Here is a 7519-nt window from a genome sequence, read left to right as displayed (position 1 = left end):
AATCTGCTCAGACTTGAGAGCTCACAGCAGCATCAGTTTCCAGGAAGGTCCTGGGTGGTTCAGATGGTGAACTCAAGTACATCAGAGATGATGAGGATGGCACAGAATAGGACAAGGTTCCCATCTGTTGTTCATAGGCTGCTCTGTGACTTGTATTCTGTTTGATGGCATCTAACAACAGCTGACCTGTTTGAAGCCACTCTGGGGTGCCACAGAGGAAAGGCCTGGCAATTCGCTATTGTAGGGAGGTGCCTTTGCAGCACTTCTAGTTACACCTGGCATTTGACTGCAAAATCAACCCTGGATGGTATGGGGTAATTCATGTGTTTATTCTATGCCCATTAACTCTAGTCTCTGGAAAGGGACCAGCGGGCCGAGTTTGCTGCAGGCGGCTGGTGAGAGTCCACGCCTGCGCCGAGGAAGGGTGGGGGCTGGGGAATCAGAGGGAGAAGCTTCTGTGATGCAGAGCCCAGCAGCCACAACCAGCCCTGCGGAGGCCTCAGGACCTAAAGTGACTCCTAAGATCTGTCCTCCATGGGCCCAGATGGCCAGACCTTTCTATAGCCTTCACTTTTCCCTGCCTTTAAATGTGGTGGGCATGCCTCCTGGCCATGTGGCTCTCTGCAGGCAGGGGGTCTGCAGAAGCTGACCACTGAGGACTTACCACTGCCCACTTCCCTGTAGCGGAGGCAGCCAGCCCTTCTCGGGACAGGAGCTGAGAGCCCCTCCTGTGTCCTCTGCAGAGTTACGTGACTCATGCTTCTGTTCATTTGCAAATTCCGTGCAGTAGGTAGTAAGCCCTATACCCACCTCTCTCTTACCCCTCACAGCCCATTGCGTGCACCTAAACTCATCAATTAAAGTAAATATGTTGTTATGTGCTGTTGAGTTAGAACCGACTCATAGTTGATCTTCCATTGAGTTTTTAGAGGCAGTCAAACACACGAGATTGCCCATCTTTCTCCAGTGGAGCAGCTGGTGGATTTGAACCAAATGCCTCTGAGATTGCAGCACAACATCTTACCACTAGGCCACCAGAGCCCCCCTGGTTGGCATTAACTCGGATGTTCCCGACGAGCCTGTGTACGTTGCAGCAAACCTGGACTGAGTCGCATTCTCATGGCTCTAACCTCTTGGAGATGGACATCCAGGCGTTTCCTTCAAGTCACTTGAAGGTGAGTTCCACCTGCCAACTCTGCTAACAATAGCCGAGTGCTTAAGGGTGTTCCCACCCAGACTCCATCATGGGTGTAAAGCAGGGAGTGAACCCTGTTGAGTCATGGTCCTCCGTGCCAGGCTCCTGGAGGTATCTCCCTGGGGAGAGATGGCCAGGCCCCACAGCTGCCAGGGAGGAGGTGTCATGACTCTAGATGTCAGCCTGAACCCTGGGACAGACCCACCCCCAAAGCCCCAAGGATCTGCATCCCTCCTTCTATAGAAAGAACAGTAGCCAGAAAGAATACTCCACCCTCACTGGGCATTCCTGGGAGTTAAGATAAATTTTCATCGTGCAAAGGGTGTCTTCACCCCATCTGTTCATTTCTTTACTGAGTACCTCCACACAAGGCTTTGATCCTAGCTCAAGCCTCAGCTGAGAATTTGCAGTTCCTCCCAAACCCAGAGCTCTGGTGAACTAATCAGTAGGAAGTTGCATTGTCAGTCCAAAGGCCACGCCTCTCTGGGGGTCCCAATCCACCAGTGACGCCCCAGGAAAAAGATGGACATTCTCCTCCTGTGAGATTTACAATTTTGGCAACTCACTGGAGGGTCAGTCTGTGAATCAGTTCAGCCATGACTTTGACTGTCTTTTGACCCCAGATAAAATGAATCCAACTACATTTTAACATGATCGTCAGGTGATGCCTACAGAGTTTCCTCCCCTATTCCTTACGTAAGTAGTCTAAGAATCCCAGGTGGTTTTTATACCAGGTTAAAAATGTCGATTCTGAGGGAGCTCTGGTGGCCTAGTGGCAAGACGCTGCACTGCAATCCCAGAAGTACGCGGTTCAGATCCACCAGATGCGCTGCTGGAGAAGGAGGGGGCAATCTCCTCCTGTACCTGTCAGATCTGATTTGACGGTACACGTAAAAATAATACAATAAAAATAAAAAAATGAAAATGTCGATTCTGATTCCATATATTTGGAGTGAAAATGCAAATTCTCAAAATGAACATGGGCCAAAGTGAACCTGTTTGAATCCCTGCGACCAAGTGCAGGAGACTCTTGTCTCTTCGTGGAGTGTCTACCTGTGCAGCTGAGCAGGGATCTGGAGCTGTGAAAATGCCCCCACCTTGGTGCGCCCGATACCCCTCCAGCCCTCGCAGGGGACCACCCTCAGCAGGGCTTCACCAGGGCCAGCCTGACCCCTCAGATGCTGATCTCCAGCCTGGGCTACTGTGGGGCAGCCTTCTAGAACCAGTGTGACCGCCTGACACCATGAACTTAATTCCAGCACTCAGACATAATTGCTGCCAGGTTGGAACCCACTCCAACCTGCCTCTCTCACAGGTTTTGGGGGGTTGTGTTTCATAGTGAGAAGAGATTGCCCATTTTTCTCCTTCAGAGCAACTGGTGGGTTCAGATCACTGCAGAGGTACCACTTTGGGTTAACAGCCCAGCCCACTATGGACTGCAAAAAACCAGAAAAGGGTGGGAAACAAAAGCAAAAAATTAGCAACAGCCGAGCTGCTCAGAATAGAAGAATGGCAGTGTTAATTATCGACCCTCCACTCGGTTGAATATTGCGAACCATGTCCAGGCAAATACAGGCAGTTAGTAACCTGGAAGCAGGTGTATGAGACAGTTTTGTTACATGAAGACAAAACTGAGAAATGTGCTGCTTACGCACCCGGTGTGTCTACCTGGATTCTAGTCCCTGCCACCTCAGCTGCAGAAAACGCCCGTCGCTGCATGTCATGCCCGGCCTTGGTGTGTTTACCGCTGCCTCCCCCAGGACTACCATGAAGGCTACCATGAACATCAGGGCCACCTTGAACCCAAAGCCTCAGAACATCAGTCACCTTGAACCTGCTCCCTCTTTCTGCAACCTCCCTTGCCAACTGCCCACCTGCCTCGGCTGATTCAGACTCAGACCTGCCTTCCAGCCCAGGTGGGACTCACACAATAGATCTTGTTGTCTTCCTGCCTGTCCCCAGTCTACACAGTCCAGAAGTGTCCACACGATTTAATGCCCGTCAATCCCATGATTTACTGCCCGTCAATCCCACATCCAGCTAAGTCCAGAATTTCATTTACACAAGGGGAGCTCTGGTGAGGTAGCCCATAGCATGTTGAGAAGGCTGTGTGCCTCCAGCTGTCCGAATCCACCGGCAGCTCCACAGAAGATGGGCAGTCTCCTCACTGCAGTTTACAGCCTCAGAAACCAGGTGGAGGATGGCTTTGAGTCAGAATCAACTCAGGGGGGAGAATTTGCTTTTATTAGCTTTTTTGAGTGACTCTCCTACTAGGGGCATCTTTGTTGCTTGCACTGTAAATGAGATGCATTAGAGTGCAGGGCCAAAGGCACTCAGGAGGAGAGACATGTACTTACGTGCGTGTGTGTGTGTGTGTGAGAGAGAGAGAGAGAGAGAGAGAAAGAGGTCCAGGATGTGCACTTTTGACATTTTTATTATTGTGATATAATAAATATATAGATACATATGTTAATGTGAAGGTGAGGGCAGCCTTTAAAAACGGAGAAGGTTGTATAGGTTTAAGATGCACAGCAAGAGTGCCTGGTGTGTGCTGGGTCAGGAGGACCAGTGCATGGCTTGTGTGTGCTGGGTCGGGAGGGGCAGTGCGTAGCTGGTGTGTGCTGGGACGGGAAGGGCAGTGCGTGGCTGGTGTGTGCTGGGTCGGGAGGGGCAGTGCGTGGCTGGTGTGTGCTGGGTCGGGAGTAGCAGTACACGGTTCTGGAGGCAGTGGAGGGGCGTGGCCTGTGAAGCCATAAACACAGGATGCCATCCTTTGACTTGCTCAGTTGGTTGTTTTACCATCAGGCAGGTGATCCCCCTCTTCTTCCTCCTTACTCCCACCCCTGGCTGATGCTTATCCGTCCTTGAGGGGACCCCTTCGTTTGTTTACCTGGAGTTGGGAGGACCCAGTCTCACGGACACTGGACTGCAGGATGTACACAGTGGGAGTGGCTGCCTTCTCCCAGAGTAGCCTCAGGACCAGGCAGCAGCAGTGGGAGGATCCCCCTGGTACCTACACCCCAGCTCAGTCATTTATGTGGCTGGTGCTCCCGGGGAGAAGTGTGACAACTCAGTGTCCCTCCCCAGCATTCACGGCACATGAAGCAGGCCCAGAACTCAGCTTGTCAGTGCATCATGCACTTGGCTGTGTCACCACGGACTTTTCTGATGCGTTGAGGATATGGTGGGGCCACAGCACAGGGCAGCTTCCCATCTCCTTTTCCCTCCACCATCAAGTCCTCCAACCTGTCCTGACAATTGTGATTCCAGCACACATCCTAGATACAGTAACTTCTCAACTCTGTTGCCACTTCCAGTGGTGAAGTTAAACCCACATCCTGCCTGCCACAGTCCCTTCTCAGAATCTTCTTCGGAACCATGATATTATTATGTCCTGTTGGGTCAGAGCTAACTCACCAGAGACCCTCCAGTGGTCTTCAGAAACTGTCTCAAGGGAGGAAGAGAATGCCTATCTTCCTCCCGTGGAACAGCTGGTGGATTCGAACTATGTACCTTGGGGCTGGCAGTGTAACTTCTTACCACTAGGCAACCAGAACCACAATAGGATCTGTCATCTTCCTTCTTCACACTTATCAGTGGTTCACCATTATACTTGCGTTGGATTCCTAACTCCTTGTGGGGGCCTTTACTTGCTGCTCAAAATGTAGTCCCAGTACAAACAGCTGGAACCCACCTGGAGGCTTGGAAAGTCCCAGTCTCATGTCCTGCACCAGATTTACAGATCGAAACACCTTAACAGTTTGTCCATGAAAGTTTGGAAAACAGTGGGCCCAAAGACCCTGTGAGACTTGCCTGTCCCTTTGACCTTACCGAGGACTAACATACTCCACACTCAGAAGACTGTTACTTCGCCCTTGACTAAGACAGTCCCACCTCAAGTCACCCATCGTTCCATTTCTCTTTTATTTTATTCAGACAGCTCATCACCAAGAGAAAGCAGGATGTATGGAGTGTATATGTTTATATATTTCTTGTATGTCCCCAGTAGCCTGTAGCAGTCCCTGGAGGCACCTAGTAAAAAACACACTTGTCCTAGGCGACTATGACTGAGGCTTTAACTCATTGGTTTTGTTGTAACCCACTGCTGTAAATTCATTTTTTTTCTACCCCAGAAGAACTAAATCAGAATCTGCAGTTTTACCAAGCTCTGTAAGAATCACCTTGGTATCTTGTTAAAATGTAAGTCCTGATTCAGTAGATTTGAGTAAGGTAAGGAGCTGCACTGACAACCCAAAGGTGTGCAGTTCGAATCTACTTTGCTTCGCAGGAGAAAGATGGGCAGTCTCCTCCCGCGTGATTAACTGCCTCTGAAAACCCTCTGGAAGGTCATCTATGGGTCGGCTCCAACTCTACCGTACACATCAACAGCATGGGCCTGTGCTGGTGCTTGTGCCGATTCTGAGTTATGATCTGCCTGGGAAGACCCACCGGTCACCCATAAAAATGAGAGTTAAATAAATATACCGAGAAGTGCCCCATTCTCCAAAGTTCCTTTGGTTGGAAAATGAGTAGGAAAGGGAGGTGCCTGATGGTTTCACAGGCGGAATGAGTGGAATGCAAGTCTTCCAAGAATGTTGGGCTGGCAGTGGGAGAAGGGCTTGTGGTGATGGTCTAGCTCTGTTGTCACCAGGTGGGGACAATTAATCAACCTTTGCAGATTACAATCAAGTGCAATGTTCAATGTTCAGATCTCCTCCTGGATAGAACGGGAGGTGAATACCCTTCTGTTTCGGGCAATAGCTTACAAAAGACGGACTGTATCAGCATTGCCTGGGGGAGGTGTGAGGCAAGCAAAAGATTGGTCCCCATCTCAGACCTGCTGAATCCAGGCTCTGGGAAGGGGGAGGGGGCTGCAATCTATGGATCTTTGATTTAACCAGACTTCCAGGGAATTATAGTCAGGACCTTGAACCTGTTCAAGCAATGTAGTCATGGCCGATGAAGCAAAATCAGAATAGACTACTTTAAAAAAAATTTTTTTTTCTGGCTACATGTTTATTCAACACAAAACAATTCCCTCCAACTTTACTGAGGTGGCTGACCACGTCCACGACCAAATCCGCCTCTAAACTGGAATTCAGTTGCTGACCCAGCCCCAACCTCGGCTTTCTTGTCGGCACCAGGAGGCACTGCGTTCCGTCTGTATGTATCTCTCTCAGCCTCCCCTCGAGTCAATCTTGCAGGCCGCTCACCTTCCAGACCTTTCGGTCGTGGCCTGCCAGTCTCAGGATGGCTACGGCGCAAGGTGGCAGGAACAATTTCAGGAGGCAGATGGAGGTAATCACGTATATTGGATACCCTCGTTGGTAAGGTACCAGTAGAAATGTCTCCAGGTGAACTGTTCCTTCACATAACCTCGTGACTTGAGACTCTGCATGGCCTTCATGACATGAAGGTTGGGCACGTTTTTATCTGCCAGTTCAGGGTGCTTTGGCATGTGGACATCCTTCTTGGCCACCATCACCCCCTCCTTAAAAAGGAGTTCATATATGGCAATCCGGTTCTTCTTGGGCATCAACATCGCGATGGTGGATGTGTCCGGAGCCGGGACTAGAAAGGAGATACAATTATTTTATACTAGTTTACTTACAAAGTTTGTATACATTCATTTTCACACTGGATCTTTCCCATTTCCTTTACCCAGCCCTCTCTCTACCCATCAAATTGTATGACCCTATAATTACCCACCCCCATCCTCACGCCTCTGCTCCCCTTCTGCCCCCCTGGATCCTCATTTATGTTTTAATACTTATCTTTCTATTTCTCCAATAATGGTCTTATATAACATTTGTCCTCATGAGACTGAATTAGTTCACTTAGCATAATACTCTCTACTCCCTCGCAAATTAGATAGTGATATTCAAAATCATTGTTCCAGCATGTTGTGTAGTATTCCATCGTGTGAATGTACCATAATTTCTCAATCCATTCAGTTGTGGTTGGACAGTTGGGCTGTTTTCTGTGTTCTTGTGATGGTAAATAACGCTGCTATGGACATTGGTGTACAAATCTCCATTTGTGCCTCAGTTCTAATTTTCTTGGAGTATATTCCAAGCAGTGGAATAGAATAGCTGGCTTATATGGAATTTCTGTGTTCAGCTTTTTGAGGAAATGGCAAACTGCCTTCCAGAGTGGTTGTACCATTTTAAAATTCTATCAATAGCGTATAAGAGTTCCTATCTCTCCACATCCTCTCTAACATTTATTACTTGGCTGTCCTGTTAAACTTTGCCACTGCTACTGGGGTGAGATGGTATCTCATAGTGGTTTTGATTTGCATCTCTTATTGCCAGCGATTTCGAG

The 7519-nt window shown here is 49.1% G+C and overlaps 1 pseudogene; it reads right to left on the bottom strand.

Annotated features, from left to right (window-relative positions):
- Nucleotides 1-6241: 6241 nt before the first annotated feature.
- On the bottom strand, nt 6242-6737 carry LOC102870287 (annotated as a pseudogene).
- Nucleotides 6738-7519: the final 782 nt, after the last annotated feature.

Source organism: Elephantulus edwardii, unplaced genomic scaffold (assembly GCF_000299155.1).
Source record: "Elephantulus edwardii isolate Elephantulus edwardi_28Jun2011 unplaced genomic scaffold, EleEdw1.0 scaffold00103, whole genome shotgun sequence".
Taxonomy (NCBI): domain Eukaryota; kingdom Metazoa; phylum Chordata; class Mammalia; order Macroscelidea; family Macroscelididae; genus Elephantulus; species Elephantulus edwardii.
This window is presented reverse-complemented; position numbering and strand designations above follow the sequence as displayed.